Consider the following 18493-nt stretch of genomic DNA (forward strand, 5'->3'; position numbering starts at 1 on the left):
TTTTTTTTTTTTCTTTCTAAAATTGATGCCCCAAATCGGTGAAACTCCATGGGTTGGCTGAGGCTCTGGTGGGATATCTGGAATGGTGACCTACAACGTGGTCTCATCATTATCTCCCCTGTCGATGAAAGTGTGAAATACATTTTTTGAGTTCCATCAAACTACTAGAACATGTGGATTAAGAGATTTTCCATTTACCGTGGGTGAAAGAAATCTGAGTCTGCCAGAAATATATGTTTATTTCATACACTTGAAATTGTAGTATGGGTAAGGGTTCTCTGAGCCTAAGGTATTTCCTATGCCATCTCCAATCCCCATTTTTTAAGAGAAATTTTTTGCTTTAGACATATAATGGAAGAATACATAAACAGACAGGGTAATTACAGGTAATACAAATGAAAGGAGTGATAATTAAAGTCCATTTTGTTATTTTCATTAGTGTAGAACTTTGTCATTCTTTCGGATATGTTTGGTATGCATTATCATTTTCTGATGTCTAACTTAATTATGAAGTGTCCAAGACTCTGAACCTTGCGGTGGATTCTCTCTTTCAAGCTAAACTTTAGATATGAGATTCAAGATTCAGTAGTTTTGATTATCCATAGCATTATGTTATACTTTATTTGTGGTCGGTCATTGGTGCTCACCATTAGAGGCCTCGAAGGTAGTGGGATTTTTTTTTTTTTTTGGTAAAGGTGGTGGGATAATAAATGGCGGCTCTGAAAATGTTAAACTTGATCATTACAAAATCTTACAATATGAAGAAACATTCATATAATGTTTTCTTACACCCATATGACCTTTTTTTTTTTTTTTTCGTTGTTGGGTGTGCGTATACTGTGGAGGAAGCCTCAGATCTTGCAACTCCTCTCCTTAGTATTAACAGCTTGCGGGGTGCCATTTTACCATTCTATTGTCCAGAAATTGAGTCATTAGTGCCTTAAACTTGTATTGGACCTCTTTCTACATGGTGTGCATATGAATGAACGTTCACTTTGTCAATCATTTCCTTGAAAGAAGTTTGAAATTAAAACAACCCTGTAGTAAGGAAAAAAAATATTAAAACACTCCTGTAGTAAGAAAACAGGAGAACTTCATATTTTGTTCTCCTTTTTTTCGGTTGATCGTGGTGTTCTCCTATTAAAGGGCCTAACAATGTCACAACATTTGGTTCTCATTTCTAGTTCGAACCATATTTGATTGGAAATTTTGGCTTGTTATTGGGTTATATATATTGGGCACATCAAGTTTACCCTGGATCCAATAGCACCAAACATGTTTTCTGCCACAGTAATTGGCCAAATAAGAGCTTGCATTAACTCTCTTGTTTTTGTTCATCTGTGTTGATGCAACATATGGAGTCAAATTGCTTGTTGGTTATTCCTTTTCAGATGTTAGGTTCCTTTTCTATTTAATATTCTCTATGGTTCCTTTATGAATCCAACTGTTCTCACCTTTTAGTGAATGTTAGAAGTTAATGGCTTTCTTTTGTTTATGTAATTATAAATGTGCAATGTGCCTGTAAACTAGCGTATTTCCAATATCCTTGTGCTGTAAGATTCTAACCTTGTTGCCTTTTTTTCTTGTTCCTAAAGGGTTGTTTTGGACTGATAGCCAAGTAAACGGTGAGGGAAGGGCACATGGCCATTGAAGGACACTTTCAGGAGGCAGTGGAACAACATGAGGTGGATGGTGATGAGTCGAAATTGCAGAAGTGGAAGTCAGACTCTGATGTTATGACTACCTCAGACAACAGTACTGGCTGCTTTGATTGCAACATATGTCTAGATTACGCACAAGATCCTGTGGTGACACTCTGCGGCCACCTCTTCTGCTGGCAATGCATTTACAAGTGGCTTCACTTCCAGGGAGCCTCCACAGGCTCAGAGCAGCAGAAACAGTGCCCTGTGTGTAAGGCTGATGTCTCCCTCACTACACTGGTAACCCTGTATGGTCGAGGCCATGCCCCAACAGAAAGACAGTCCAAAGGCGAAGGCTCCGAAATTGGTCTTGACATACCAAGAAGGCCTCCTGCACTGATAACTACATCACATCCTGGTCATCAATCTCTTCGTAATCGCTCAGTCACAGCTAGGTGCCCATCAGCAGCATCAGCAATTCTACCCACAGCAATAAAGCAACTATTCTGCGGCATCAACCCCTTTGATTCATCTTTCTGCTAATGTTTATCATCCAATTCTTAGTATGATCGGGGAGATGGTCCATGCAAGGGTGTTTGGAAACACAGAAACGAATTTCTATGCATATCCAAATCCAAACTATCTCATGGGGAGCAGTAGTCCAAGGTTGAGAAGCCAAGAGAAGCAGGCAGACAAGTCGCTTAACATAATTTCAATCTTCCTCGTTTGTTGCTTTGTCTTATGCCTCCTCTTGTTCTGATTGTGGTACTGCTTTTTCTTTTCCACTTTCATCCCTGTATACTTGTAAAAGTTATGGACATTATGGAAAGTACACTGGTGGATCAGATTTATATATAATTATGAGGTCAGAACTTGGAAGAACTATGTTGCATTTATCTGCTGCTATTCTGTTTCCAGACAGAATTACTTATTGAGCAGATTCAATTACAAAGTCAGAATTACTCCTCCTATTAACAGAAAAAAAAAAAAAAAAAAGGAAGAAGAAGAAGAAGAAGAAGTCAAGATTCACTCTCTTATACTACAACGTTTCATTTTTAGTTATTTTAAGAAACTGATGAATGTAATCATGATGTATTAGAATGAATCCACTGTACGGATGCGATCCCCCTCGCCTTTTTTTTTTCCTATAAAATAAAAAATAAAATAGTAGTAAAGAAAAGATGTAACATCTACAGGGTCTCCAGAAATCGAGGCTGTCGATTTCTTAAGCATAACTTTACAACCCAAAACGTAAACCAACCAACCAACCGCCTCATTACAGTCCATAAGCCAAAAAAACCACACTACTCAAAAACACTCAGAAACAAATGGAGAGAACTCCAAGGCCACGCACAGGTAGTGGATCCCCGCCTTGTGTGTTGTCGATATTTACTTTTCATCTTAAAATGTGAGTGAAGATAGCAAAGATTTGAGCAGCTTCAATTCTTTGGATGGATTTTGTGTCTCGTGTCAGTAAGAGCAATTGTTTTTTTTTGGTAAAAATGCTCTCAAGTGATGATCTACTGTGTCTGAGATTTATGCCTGTTATGGCGAAAATATACGCCCATCAAGGGCATACTGAGAAAACCGAACGAGTAGCAGGCCTGAAGCCTGGAAAGTACTAATACGGGCCCATGTAAGTAGCCCAACTCCATTTGTCCATTCACTCGACCTAAAGCGGGCTCCCGGGTTAGAAACAGACCGACTGATTGATTTTACAAAGAGAACTTTGACTACCGAACGGTTGAGCAAGTACCAGCATAAAGCAATGCGGACATTCTGCTAGGGGTGTCAACCGGTCGGGCTGGTTCGGTTTCGGTCAGGCTTAATCGGGCTTGAAGACTTTCAAAGGCTACACCGTGTCCGCCCATTTAACTAATCGGGCTTAGTTATTGAGGGCATGGTACACTTTATATTCGGTCGGTCGGTCTCGGGCTATAATCGGGCTTTAGTCGGGCCTGAACCGGGCTACGGACATGTTTAATGTTAAACGGGATTTAACCGGTTTTTAAACGGGCCCTCTTTAAAATGTGTTATTATATTCCGGCCCACTCATGCAAGTAAAAAAAAATGACAATAAATCAATAAATGATACCAAATATAACCATTATTTAAAATGTGAACATGTCCTTACTTTTTAGTTTTTATTCTTTAATTTCGGGGGTAAAATAGGTATTTTACAATCATTAAAGGGTCGGTCCAAGTCGGTGCACAATAGGCCGGTCTCGGTCGGGCGTTATTCGGTTGGTCTCTGTTGGGCGCCCGATGGTCCAAGTAGCAAAACCGAGACCGACCATTTATAAATGGGTCGGGCTCAAGCCCGACACGTTTAATAAACGGTCTGGGCTGGGCCGATCTATAAACGGTCGGTCCCGGTCGGTTTAGTCGAGTCGGGCCACTAATTGACACCCCTACATTCTGCCATGCGGTTGTCCGAACCACTAAACAAGTTTAACGATAATAGGCCCTTGGCAAAACAGAAGGTCCAAGGCCTTACCAACCGAACAGTAAGTAGCACGCACAACTCTTCACTCGGGATAAGTAGTTCGGCAATTAGAGCACTCGACTTAGGTCACTTGGCCCAAGATTCCAACGAGTTTCCTCACCAAGATACGTCTAAAAGAGCTCACCAAGTCTAGAACGTGGATTGCAAGGGTGCGGATCAATCTAATATGGAAAGGACTTTCAACGGAATATTGAATCTTCCCTATAATGAAGGATATTTCACCATATCCCCTAGGATATGGCCAATACGTGGAAGTTCCCATAATCAGGACATCCTCTATATTCACTCTCCTACTATGACTCACGCCATACACAGACTCCTACCAGCACTAGGAATTTACCAGATTGGAACTCTCTTGATGACCGCCAACTTCAACTATAAATACCCAGGTAAACCCCCTTTCCAAGGGGATCGAAACTTTTCTATGCTTACTGAAATTATCTATTCACAGAGAGATCTAACTTAGGCATCAGAGATTCCCCCACCGAATTAGCTCGACGATCACTCTCTTATTTTTGTTCCTTTGTGCAGGAGCCGGAAGTAGCCTATGATGATTTCTTGCCACAACATATTAGCATCATTCGTGGGAAAACGCTACTAATCAAGCCACCCACCTAAACTATGGATTTGCAGAGCGGTCATTCCTCGCCTCATCTTCCCATCGCTAAAAAAGACAGGGAGATCAAGAAAATCAGGCAGGACAAGCAATTGGCGTAAACCCTAACTCGTCAACTGCCAACGCATGAGTAAACGAGTTGTGAATGCCTACATTGGGTGTCGGTTCACCCCGAGCATGTGGCGTTGAAGTTGGGATCATCCAAGATGAATCCCTCCTAGAAAGGGTGTAGCTGATGGAGGAGCTGATAGAAGTACCACTGTTTGAGGAAATATTAGACCAAATAGTTTAGCTTGTGCTTGACAAAGGCAAGAATAGACCCATGAAATACTTAGCCTCCTAAAAAACAATGCATACATCTTCGCTACATGCCAGGAATCCCCAGGACCATTGCCAAACACGCCCTCAATGCTGAATAAGGGTGAAAGCCGGTCAAGCAAGTGAGAAGAAACTTCACTCCCGAGCAACGAGTAGTTATCAATGAATAAGTAGAAAAGTTGAAGGCCTCACACCTGATCAAGGAAGTACAATTCCCCTCTGGATCACCGCTGTTGTAATGGTCCCAAAAGAGAACGAGAAATGGAGGATTTGCATTGACTGCACTGACCTGAACAAAGCTTGCCCAAAAGATTGCTACATGCTTCCAAGGCTCAACTAGTTGATCGATGCAACCGTAAGCCCTAAGATGCTAACCTTTATGAATGCCTTTTTCTGGGTATAACTAGATAAGGATGAAGGAGAAAGATGAAGAGAAGACATCTTTCCTGACTAAACGGGGCAACTGCTATTACAAAGCGATGTTGTTCGGCTTGAAGAATGCTAGCGCAACCTATCAGAGGATGGTAAACACCATGTTCGTAGAATAAATCAGAAAAACATGGAAGTGTAAGTAGATGACGTGCTTGTCAAAAGTACAAAAGCCGATTGACATGTGACGAACATAGAGGAAGCGTTCGAAGTGTTACAAAAAAATCAGATGAAGTTGAACCCCTCAAAGTTTCAGAGTTATCTTAGGAAAATTTCTAGGGTTATGGTCTCAAAGAGGGGAATAGAAGCAAACCCGAGCAAAATCCAAGCGATACAAGACATGACCCCACCAAGGACTATTTGAGAAGTTCAGTGGCTTGCCAATCGAGTTGCCAAGCTTAATCAGTTCGTCTCCTAGATAAGCGATAAGTGCTTGCCCTTCTTCAAAACACTGAAGAACTTGTAGCCTCTGAAGGCTTTCTTTGGGCATCAGAGTGTCAAGACGCCTTTCAAGCCCTGAAAGCTTATCTTTTATCACCTTCACTCATCATTCGTCTAGAGTCAGGCGATAAATTGCACATTTATCTGGTAGTCTCACCAGTGGTCGTCAATGTGGCCTTCGTAAAAGAACAAGAAAAGCAGCAGCGACTGATCTACTATGTCAGCCATATGCTCATGGATGCCGAAACAAGATACCCTGGTGTGGAAAAACTAGTTTTTGCTCTGTCATTGTCGCTTGAAAGCTGAGGCCATATTTCTAGGCCCACCAAACTGTCGTACTTTAATTGATGTGCTTACCATCGGCCACTTAAGAAAATACTACACAAGTTGAGCGTGTCAGGAAGACCCGTCAGTTGGCCGGTCAAACTGAGTGAGAATGATATTGATTAACGCCCCTCAGTGGCAATCAAAGGACAACGAAGGGACGTGTGCCACACGACTTTAAACTTTGTACGTGGATGGGTCAAGCAGCAGAACGAGATGTAGAGCAGACCTTATTCTAACCAATCCTGAGGGATTCAAAATCTAATATGCACCGTGAATCACTTTCGCTACCACCAACAATGAAGCAAAATATAAGGCTTTGTTGTCCGGACTCAGAGTAGTCAGGAAGTACAGCAGAAGAACTCCGGGTCCATAAAGACCCCCAACTTATTGTAAACCAAGTGAACAGAGAATATAAGGCAAAAGAAGCAAGGGTGGTCAACTACCTGAAGAAAGTGAAGTGCTTAGTCGCTCAGTTTGCGAAGTTTGAAATCAGACAACTCCCTAAGGCAAAAAATGCTTCAGTGGATGCCTTGTCCCAATTGCCATTGACACTACGAAAATATAGGCAGAACAATATATGTCGACGTGCTAGAGAAGCCGTCCCATGAGTTAGAAGAGTTGCGTTACGTGGACCAAGAACCAAGCTGGATGGACCCGATTATAAAATACCTTAGGGATCTACAGAAGCCATATAAGAGGATGAGCCCTAGCCTACAAAGTCCTCAAATAGGGATTCTACTTGCCCCACATGCAAGAAGATGCAATGGCCTACGTCTAGAACTGCTGGTCTTGCCAAATACATGCCCTAGTAACATGCTGACCGGATGTTGAGTTGTCATCCATACTCAACCCAATCCCCTTCGCAATGTGGGGGATGGACATACTAGGACGTTCATGCCTAGACAAGGAAAGTGAGTTCCTCATAGTGGCGATAGACTACTTTATGAAGTGGATCGAGGCTTGTCTGTCAGACCAAATCACAGAAGAAAACTTGGAAAAGTTTGTTCAGGATGACATAATCTATAGGTTTGGTATACCGAAAATCCTCCTAATTGACAATGGGAGATAGTTCAATAACCCATCCTTTAGGAACTTCTGTGCGAAGTACCACATCGAGTTTCATAACACATCGATAGGGCACCCAAAGTCGAATGACCAAGCTGAGGTATCTAACCGAACCATGTCGGAAGGACTGAAGAAAAGGCTCAAGCTTGAAAGGAAGAGGTAGGCCATTGAGTTACTCAATCTACTATGGGTTTAGTGAACTACGGTTTGGGTCTCGACAAGAGAGAGTCATGCAAACTGGTATATGATACAGAAGTTTTTGCCTCAATTGAAGTCTTGGTGGGGTCTCATAGGTCCCTCAACTTCAAAGAAAACACCGACGAGGAAGGACTATGGACCAACCTAGAATTCTTGGACGAAGTTGAAGAAAAAGCCACTATGAGAAATAAAATGTATAAGAAGAAGACCGAACGAATTTACAACTCAAATGTCAAAAAGAGGGTTTTCTAAGTTGGCGATTTGGTCCTTTGAAGGAAAGAAGTTTATGATCCAAGCAACATAGGCGAACTAATGACGAACTAGGAAGGTCTGTACATAATCTTCAAAGTTATACGCCTAGGGGCATACAACTTGCAGAATCTAGAGAGTGAATCCATCCCAAGGGCTTGGAACTTGGAGAACCTAAAAAAATACTACCAGTAAACCCCACTATGAGTCCCCAAACATATCACTGAGTTATTCTAATTTAATAGTTATTTCATTTCAATTTTAGCTTAGTTTCTCTACTTTTGAGCAATAGAAAATTCATTCTACTTCGCAATTAATTTAAAAACTTTTTTCAAACAAGTTTTTGTAGCTCAACTCTACGTCAATTCTAAAAACTAGTCCCCGGATTGGCATACAAGCCGGTCCACACTGATTGGTGAAATCCTAAGGACCAATCCTTGGATTGGTGAGCAAACTCGATCTGCATTGACCAGCAAGCCCTAAAGATCAACCCCAAGTTGGCAGACAAGCCCAAACTATATTGTTCAGAAAAATCTGAAGTCCAACCAAGGGTTGGCCACCCTTGGTTGGCAATAAAAATCTTAACCGTTACTGACTGGCATACAAACAAAACATATGACACCACATAAATTCGAGCGAAGGTTATTCATAAAAAAAGGTCGTGGGCCACCATACAAAAGCAATGAGGTCACCTTACAAAGAAAAAGGAACATACACAACGAAGGGCGCTCAAACCTCATCCAACCTCCTTTTTGGTCCTGGTTTTTACAGGCGTGAAGGGCGTGAAGTCAAGATCCGATTGCTTGACACCGACGAAGTCTCAATAGTCACGAGCCCCCTAAATGTAAGCGTCAAAATAGAAGGTGGCAATGCAGTCCTCAAAATATTTTGAGGCCTTGTAGTCCTCCACAGTGCAGGATTGAGTAGTAGACCTCATCTCTTAAGAAGCCTTGAGCTCCTCCTCTAGCTGAATCACCTACCGCTCCGTTGCCTCCCTGATTACCCGCTCATTTTACGAGATCTCCTCTTCCAGCTGAGTCCAAACAGAACCCAGGTTGGCCTCAGTGGTCTTGAGCAAATCCTGCAGGTCCTTCTCCCCTTCCCAACTGGACCTATTGGGCTCACAAGCCTCTAAATCTGAGGCAACTCGAGCCTCGAGGACGGAAAAGCTCTCCTGAGCGTCTAGGAAGGAGCTCTATACGGTCTCGCCCTCAAGCTCTGTCTTCCTCAACTACTCAGAGAGAGAGAGAGAGAGAGATAGAGAGAGAGGCAATCTCCTCGTCCTTAGCTACAATGGAGGCCTACAATGCCTCCACTGGCCTGGTCAACCTATATGCTCGGTTGTAAGCCTTTGAAGCGTACGACGTAGTATGCATAAGAAAAGCGCTTCAGTACTCGAATAAATATAACATAAGTAACCTTGAATAAAAACACACCCGATCGAGCATCACTCTACCTCTTTGGCTAAGCTTTGACATCATCATCTCCTCCCTCCTCCATGAGTGGTCCTAAGTGAAACGGCAAGAGTGGGTCCTGAAGTCTGCTATGAAGTTCTCATAAAAAACTGAGCAATTATTGAGCGTAACAATCCTTAACTAGTCCCCATCATCAATGGCCATGCAATAGCCCCTGGCCTCAGCAGCCTCTGCTCCTTCATTCGTTGTGAGTGCTTACATCAAAGGATGTAGCCGTATCCCCTAGGTCGCTCATAGACCCCCATGGACGAGAAGCTCTTGTCGGGCAGCAAAGTCCTATATGCCCTAGAACCTACATACTGGGACAAAACCTAACCTTGCTCTCAACTGTCGTGCGGTGGAGTGCCCTCAGCACATGAAATTTCTTCCATCACTCGATCGGTTATAGGCCAGGTAGCCCATCTTGAAGTATCGACCCAAACAGTCGGCAGGACCACATTAGCTACGGGGTGGACTATGGCCTCCTCACTCGTGACCTCCATGTTTTGGGGGGTAGTTGCATTAGCCACTGTTACCACCTCCACGCCCTAAGGGATGGATGTGTTATCCACCATCGCCACCCCAATATCTTGTGGAATGGGCATATTGGTAGCTAGCACCAACCTTCTCCTTTTCCGTAACCTCTCCTAAGGGTGATTGGCACCTTCGGTCTCTCTTTCCCTCTACACCTCTGCCCGACTCCAGTTATGGGCCTTATGAGAAGCAAAGGCTGCCTGGATCATATCACGGCTAAGTGACACTGTAGAAACAAGACTAGAGTTAGTACCAGGAAGAGAATTGAAAGTTGAATGAATACTCTCATAAGGGTAATCAACTGTGGACAACCCATGCAGAGTGAGAAAGTCCTCATGACCCAACTAGTGTTATTAATGACATGGCCCAAATTCATCAGTGCCTAGTAGGTATGCTCATCAAAGTCTATCAAGGTAGGAAGGACATTCACCTTAGTGATATTTGGTTCGGTCCAGACATTGCCAATCGGCAGACCTTCAATCCCCGACGTAAAGAAGAACATATTCTTCCATCCATTGATAGAAGAAGGGTTCCCCTACACAACCCTGGTTTTACGACACTAGCTCAACGTGTACCAATGACAATGACCTCCCTATGAGTTCAAGTGAAAGCAGCACAAGAAGAGATTACAAGACGCCGCTTGGTCTATCCCGTTGATAAGGGCTCATAACCCTATTAAGCTTCGCCAATTATTTGGTAAGAGCTAGGAAGGACTGATGGCGAAGTAGTTAAATACCTCGGCCATGAGGGGGTGTATGGGGAAGTAGAGTCCATCTGTGAAGGCCTCCTCAAACAAGTAGACCTCGCCGCTAACCGATGTACATGAAAATTCGTTAAAGGTTGGTGCTCGGAGGGTGATCAAATCAATGATGTGAAACTGATATCTAACCTTAACTAAAACTCACTCCCCCAAATGGCTGTGGTAGTTCAGGGCCTCGAGCCCTAGACCAATGGGAATGAAGGCGAGCCTGATGCCCCTATGGATGTCAGGGATGGTCAAATTAGGACCGGTCCCCGATGGAAGTACGGTAACCAAAAATGGGGTGATGATAGATCCAGAGGCACCCAAAATACCCAATGAAGTAGGGACAAAGGGCACAAATGTGGCCATATGGTTAGCAACGATCACTGCAATCTTTGTCTCCAGGCCTCGGGCGGAAGCTATTAGTGGCGGAATAGGATTAGGAATTTGAGAAAATAAAGGAAAAAAAGGAAAATTAAGAGAAGAGGAGCTTACTAGTGAAGGAACGACGCCAACAAATGAAAGGGCACAACGGTGACGTCGACGATCCTGGAAAAGAACATAGCACACCGATGACACATCGATGACAGAAAAGGAGCAGAACTCTTAGACGTATGGCAGAAAATGGAAACGAAGAAGATGAACAGTAAAAGGAACTTAAAATGACGTCTGTCCCCCAAACATGTGTACGGGGCATTACATGAAGACGACTATGCCTGCAATGACCCCTTGCAACTATGGATTCGGCCATGGCCCCTACCACCTCCCATTATTTTATTTAATCTTAAATAAGAAGCAAACACAAGTTGCCTCTTATAAGGGTTCTTTTCACAATCCTGCAAACCACAACTACCTACAAAAAAACTAATGCATAAACAACCTCTAACATGGCTAGCTCACAGAATCCATCCCTTGCAGTTGTTGCAAAATGGGAGTAGAGAGAGAGAGAGAAAACATTCTGAATCCAAATCGATATAAACAATCATGATTAATGAAAAATAATAATAACATTATTCAAGTTATAAATCTCAATAACTGATCAGTTCAACGATTCAAAACATGTCAAACTCTGATACCAGCCGTGAGAATAAATTTATAGGATCCACATGATGAACCATTGAATATGGAAACAAAATCGATAGATTCAATTGATCAATACCTGGATCTATATCTGTTGACAATATATTATCCCCAATTGTTCCTCTCATTCTATCAACCTTAACTGTTCCCTTCCTTATGCAATTGCTAGGGTTTCAACTAATAGGTATTGAGACTATCATATCGACTGGGAACATAGACCAACCCTTAAATAGAGAACAACTGATGCCTCTCTTATGATGGACTCAGTTGTTAATCGGTCCATACAAAATAATACAAACTTTACACAACATGGAACGGGCATACTGAAGCCACTACCCAATAAGGAGACCACCTCCTTCATAAGGCTCCATCCAAACATGCCATTAGTCAACACCCATTTAACTAGTCCATACCCACAAAATGACTAGATGCTAGCCCACATATAGGAAAAATTTACATGCATAACATCTTGTAATCTGGCTCTTTATTGTACAATATTGCAAATGGACACGACTATTTCAAAGGCTAAAGGCCAAAGACATAGAAATAGAAGTTTTATTCTTTTGTTTCACGTGTCCATTTACCTCAGATGTGTGACGACATGAAAAATGATGAATGATGCCTTGTTGGTTGAAGCAACCATCAAATGCTTAGTACTGACATGCTCCATCCTATTGAAATACTTTGATCTTATAATGAAAAATATTTGATATATGAGTATGAAATTCCATAAAAATAGAGAAAGCCTCAGAGCAACATACAAGTGGAAATATTCAAGCGAATCTACTATGATCATCTAAAAGGAATAATGATACTAATAGCCTTGAACTGATAGTGATGGAGAAGGACCCCATGTTGGAGTGACTAAAATGAATAGAGATGTTGATTTATTCACTACAAATGGGAGTTTGTGAGCTTTTCCCATCTGACAAGAGACACAAAACGATGGTGATGGTGTGGCATGGAATTGTAAGATTGATCAGTGAATGAGAGAATCCAGACACTTTGATGATGGGTCTCTTAATCGATCATGCCATATCGATTTGGAGACCCTTTCGCTAATGTAAATGGTGGGCAGCAGTTGCATTGTGGTGGATGATGACGAAGATACTGTCGGAAAGTGATATAGCCTTACTTCTATTGTTCCTTGGAGCAATGTGATCCCCGTGTGTGGATCCTTCATCACATAATAACAATTTAGATGAAATTCTAATATCACATTGTTATTTCTTGTAAACCATTAACAAATAGGAGACTCTTTACGATTTTAGGTACATGCAAAAGTGCCAAAGTATGGGATGAGGAATATGAGAAGTCCCCATATGTTGAATTTTCAAACCTACCCCATTTCCAAATCGCACTTGATTGGAACCATTGTAGGGGGTATTTCTTGGCTTAAGAGGAGATCAGTGAAATCATCAAGAGCCAAAAATTTGAATCAGGCAGTCATAGATAATGCAAAGGATTTATAATCATAGCCAAGTTCACAAAGAATGCTCAGAATCACATCTGCTTCAGACATTGGGTGGCAACAATAGCAATTTGGATGGTATCTCCCGTATCATTCAATACGATGGGATGTATTGTATTTATAATATAAACCAAACCGTAATTTAGATTTTATATTTAGATTTTTAGTCAAGAGTGAGTTCTTGCTAACTTGCAGGAGTGAAACCATCCACATAATTAGGAACAATGACAATATGTGCAGACTTGGTCAATGAATTATTTGAATTTTGATTCATCCGTCATACAAATAAATTAGGTGAACTTATCGGTGAGAATGAGATTAACGTTTCTAAATATCATTGTTTTGTAAATTTTTGCAACTCAGAGTACCACATATCTATAGTGTCAATGAATGATTTGGTAGCAAAATTTTCTTTATAATCAGTTTATTTTGGGCATTCAAAATGACATATAATGATTCCAATAAAATTGCAATATAAGTTAAGAACTTTTTTTTTACAATGTCAGCTAGAAAACTATTAACTAAGAAAAATTCAATGGTGTCAGTAAAATCCATGCAAGCTTTTCATCAAATATATGACATGTATTTCAAGTATGTACTATAATATTCATTGGTGACTGAATTGAAAATTTTTTATTTCAAGGAAAATTTATGTATACCTCCCTTGAGGTTTGACCTAATTATATACACCCACTCGCATTTCAGTTATTACATTTTGGTCTATGACATGTAACACCGTGAGTGAGGTGTTAGTTTTTAAATTGAAAAGACTATCTACCTTTTTATATCTTGAACTTGAAACATTTAATTTATTTTCTATTCTTTTTTTTTTTTCTTCGCTTTTCTAGATTCTTTTTTCTTTTCTTCTCTTGATTACCAAACACAGCCTTAGGCAATGCTTGACTTATGTGTGTGTCTTTCCTCAAAATTATTTTTTTTAGTTATTTATTTTCCTCTTCTTTTCTGTTTATCTCTTTGCAACAAACATAGCCTTGTTATTTCTTTTGTTTTCTATCCAAACAAAAACAACATTTTGCATTGATTGATATTTCCATATGAAAAAGGGAAGATTTTTTATTTCACTCCCCTCCCCTGACATTTTAATTTATTACACTCCCCTCCCCTTCGAAGTTTAAAATAACATAATGCTCCCTTTGATGTTGTAGATTCTATCAATCGTACCGACGCCCTGAGTTGCCCACTGTTAAGTGATGATGGAAGATGTAGAATTTCATTTTAAACCCCAAAATACCCTTACCTTAACGTGAGATTACATATTTGCCCTTACCAAGTTTCAACTTCTTCCTTCATTGGAACTAAGAACCACAATTTTGGTTTTAGGGTTTTGAAGCTCAGTGTGCCTCCCTCTTCCTCCCTTTCGATTATTAGTGCTCCTCCCTCTGAGTCCATGTTGATTTTTCTGCCTTTAGATCATCCTCCTTTGACGATTCCTCTCCCATCAAGTCCAATTACTCCACTTCTCTTCTCTGGTATTCCTTTCTCATGGGAACAACAACCCGGAATCCCAAAGAAATATTTGAATCCTCACTCCTTAAAAAATCGAAGATGGTAACCCTCTAGTTCTACTTCCACTGCCGCCTCCCAATCCAACTATTTCAAAATGATTCAATCTTGAATCAATCTTACCCACAAGAAAGAAAAAGCCCCAGTAGAATTTTCATCCAGATCCGTTGTGTCACACCCCGTGCTCACTGAACCGGGCCAGTGACCGGGTTAACACCGGTTAACCCAAACCTGCCAGGATCATCTGATACTGTATTCCACCACAACATACACACAACTAATACAAGCTCATCAGATCAGCGGAAGACTAAGTTTTACCTGTGAATAATCCCATAATACTTGATACCCGAATTGTGATATTATAATTATATACATGTGGGCCCGAAGGCATGATATTTACACAATAAAAATACAATTCACATATCAAGTACATAAAGGAAACCATCAAAATAATCAGAGTACACAGCTCGGCTCGGCAACAAAGGCTAGATCTCAGCTCGACATCAAGGGTTGAGCCCAGCTCGGCATCACATAGTAGAGCTCAGCTCGGCCTCAGAAGTGGAGCTCAGCACGGCATCAGAACTGCGGTCCTGCAGCACAACTCTCGCACGAGTAGTCAATGCCGTGCTCTAACTCCTCAGGGGCCCACCAGTCCTCTTCAGGAAACTCGACTGTGGGACCCACCCCGTGCTCCTCAGATGTATGACCTGCAAAATCATCTAAAAAGAGGGTACCCGTGGGATGAGCTCACTAGCTCAGTAAGTGGTAAGATGGACCACACTAGCAGTCCACACAATCAAAACACAATCATATGCACTACATGCCATGCTATACATTTTAAATCACATCCACCTAAGCAACATTACTAAGTCTTCGGTTTTAGTGCTACTACAGCCACAGTGCGCGTATACTCCGGGTACGAGCCACGAACTCCATCCTGCGATACGCCCATAGGGCTATCGGAGAAGGCCCACCGTGAGTACTCAGAAAAGTAAAAACAATGCCGACCACCGGCTCTCAACAGAAAAGTAAATGACTGAAATTAAAGGTGCTGACTCCAGTAATTTAAAAGCAGTACGATTGGCCCTCTTGAATATACCACCGGGATTGCCGACTGTCCTAATGACCTGCCGGGCGTTATGTCTAACCGCCACAGTGACCAGACAATCGCGACCACAGGTTAATCCAAATGGTAACCCAACACCTTAACCCCTGTTGGGAAGGGTCGTAGCACGGGATGGTGAAAATCCTAAACCGCATGTTTCTATATGATAATAGTACAATTGTATAGTGCCACCGCGTCCCATACCACGGGCCACCAATGCACTCGTTTCCAAGCTGACTACGGCATCTAATCTATTTATGCATCATGCACAATGATGTCAACATTCATCACAAAAGCATATTATCACCTGGCATTTAGAAAATAAACACAACACACATGCATAACAATGTGAGGATGACTAAACTACATAGCATTTTCATGATGGCATAACTAGACTAGATACATTTAAATGAATGCCAAAAAATGCCTTGAAACAAGGCCAAACGTCCTCTCCCCACTTACCTGTAGTGTACAAGGATTCCCGTTCGGTACAGGTGAGATCCGGTGCGAGACGCGTAGGATTTGGTGAACCTAACATGATTGAGCGGGGTTAGTGCTTCACCATTTTGGAATCAAAATTAACACGATCCAATGACACGATCATGTTTAGAATCCTAAAAGGAGGTCACACGTCCGATTTGGGTCCAATCGGACGTAAAAATCACCTTGGGGGTCTCACAGGTGGGTCAGACAGCCCACCTGTCTGGCCCACTGGTCTGGCCCACCGGTCTGGACCGGTGGGCAAGTTGGCCTGCCGGTTGGCCCGTCAGTCTGGCCCACCGATTAGGCCAGGGGGCCTATTAAGACTGGCGGGCAGGGTGGCCCGTCGGTTAGCCCGTCGGTCTGGCCCGCCGGTTGTGCCCGAGGGCCCTGCCCTCTCAGGCGGGTGCCTACAGGCGAGCCAGATGGCCCACCGGTCCTGCCCACCGGTCTTGGCGGGAAAACTGTTGTTTCTTCCCAACTTCCTCCATTCTTTGGGGATTCAAATGGGGCTTTTTCCAACCCATTCTTCACACTTTCAATGTCTTATAGGATGGTTCTAACCTAGATCTAGGTTAGATTCAAGTGATGGGAAACCATCTTACCTTCTTTGCTCAAGAACACCTTCAAACCCTCAAAATCACTTCAAACCCACAATGCTTCTCCAACCTTATCAATACCTCTTCAAATCCTTCAAGATCAACACATAAATCATCTATTAAACCTTAGATTCATCATTTCAAAGGGGATTTACAAGATCTCAAGAAACCCTACTTGAATCAAGGGTTTTACGTGGGTATGGTGAATGTTTAAGGAACCCCACCTTGCTTACCTCTAAATGTAGATCTAGTGTTGAAGATCACTCTTTTGGCGCCGGAATGGGAAGATCAAGCTTCGGCGCCGCTGAAATCCTTCTCTTCTTCCTCTTCCTTCTCTTCCCTTCTTCTTCCCTTTCTTTTCTCACTCCTCTTTACTATCCTCACCAACGTACGAGTGTCATAAATGAAAAGAAAAGAAAATTATAAATGCTATATATATACTTCTTAAGCAACTAAATAGTTCACATGGATGGGTCACTCAGGTGGGTGGGTGCACCCACCTGTCCGCCCATCTGTCCACCCACCTGAGGGCCAAAACTTGGGATTTTGACAGAGTTCGGCCTCGGTGCGAACCCCACCCCCGGCATATGATGTAATATACGTATACTCCTTAATATACGGCTATAATACCTGCTTTATTCGTACATGGCCTTATGATAGGTGCATGTACACGGCTTGGGTACTCCCGTCTCTTCTGGCGCTGGCTCGGACTTGTCAGGCCAGTTGGTGTTTAAGGTCACCCTTGCCATCATAGTCCATAAGGAGCCCGCTCTAACTCTCTCCGGTTTGGGTCCTGCATAGTTAAACCGGGCCAACCGTGTAATCAGACCGGGTTTAAGAAGTAGGGTATTACACCAAACCCATTTGAAACATGAGCACCACAGCGCCCAAATCACATTCGATCCACAGAGATGCACAATTCATCTCTCTTGCTCTCTCAATTTCTTCAATTAATCCCTAAAATTTAGCTTGAAAATCGAAGCAATTCCTAAAAAGGAGCTATAAATCGATACAATCTGGCACTTGCTGTACCTTATAAGGCCACCTGCTCCTTCATTTGCTGGATTACCTAAGGACGAGCCATCACAATTTAGCTTCCACCAACCATCCATCGGAGGTAGCCAAAAAATTTCTCGCACCCCTTTAATTTTCCTTCTTGGAACCTCAATATTCAGCTTCAAGCATCTCTTAGAATCTAGGCGAGATTTAATTCTATCACGCTTTCCTGGGCCACGTCTTCTAACCTCCTCCATTATTGTATGAAAGACTTGACCATAAGATCGATGAAGTCCCCTAAATCTCCTTGAGTTCCTTTCCATCCAAATAAAGTATGGAACTAGAATCAAACCTGCCATCCACATTTGAGATAGTCTAATGGCGTTGGATTTTTTAGTCCACCATGAATTATGTGCCGAAAAATCTTCCCCTTGATAGGGCCAATGAAATCCAAAGACTTCAGCAAACGCCCTCCAAATGTAGATAGCTCCATCACATTCCAAGAACAAATGATTTATAGACTCCTCAACCTTATTGCACACCTCGCACCTAGAACGGAGCGGCCCTCCTTTCCTTTTTACCTTGTCATCATAAGGAAGCTTCCCATGCATGAGTCTCCATCCAAACACCGATTGGCGGGGGATCAAATCTGAGCCCCACACTACGTTTGCCTAGCCCACTTTAGGAGAAACCTTTCTCAGTGCTTCCCAGGATGATTT

At 42.2% G+C, this 18493-nt stretch overlaps 1 pseudogene; it reads left to right on the forward strand.

Moving 5' to 3' along the window:
• Nucleotides 1-2522, forward strand: part of LOC122062671 — a 3978-nt pseudogene extending 1456 nt beyond the window's left edge.
• Nucleotides 2523-18493: the final 15971 nt, after the last annotated feature.

This window comes from Macadamia integrifolia, unplaced genomic scaffold (genome assembly GCF_013358625.1).
Source record: "Macadamia integrifolia cultivar HAES 741 unplaced genomic scaffold, SCU_Mint_v3 scaffold1082, whole genome shotgun sequence".
Lineage (NCBI taxonomy): Eukaryota > Viridiplantae > Streptophyta > Magnoliopsida > Proteales > Proteaceae > Macadamia > Macadamia integrifolia.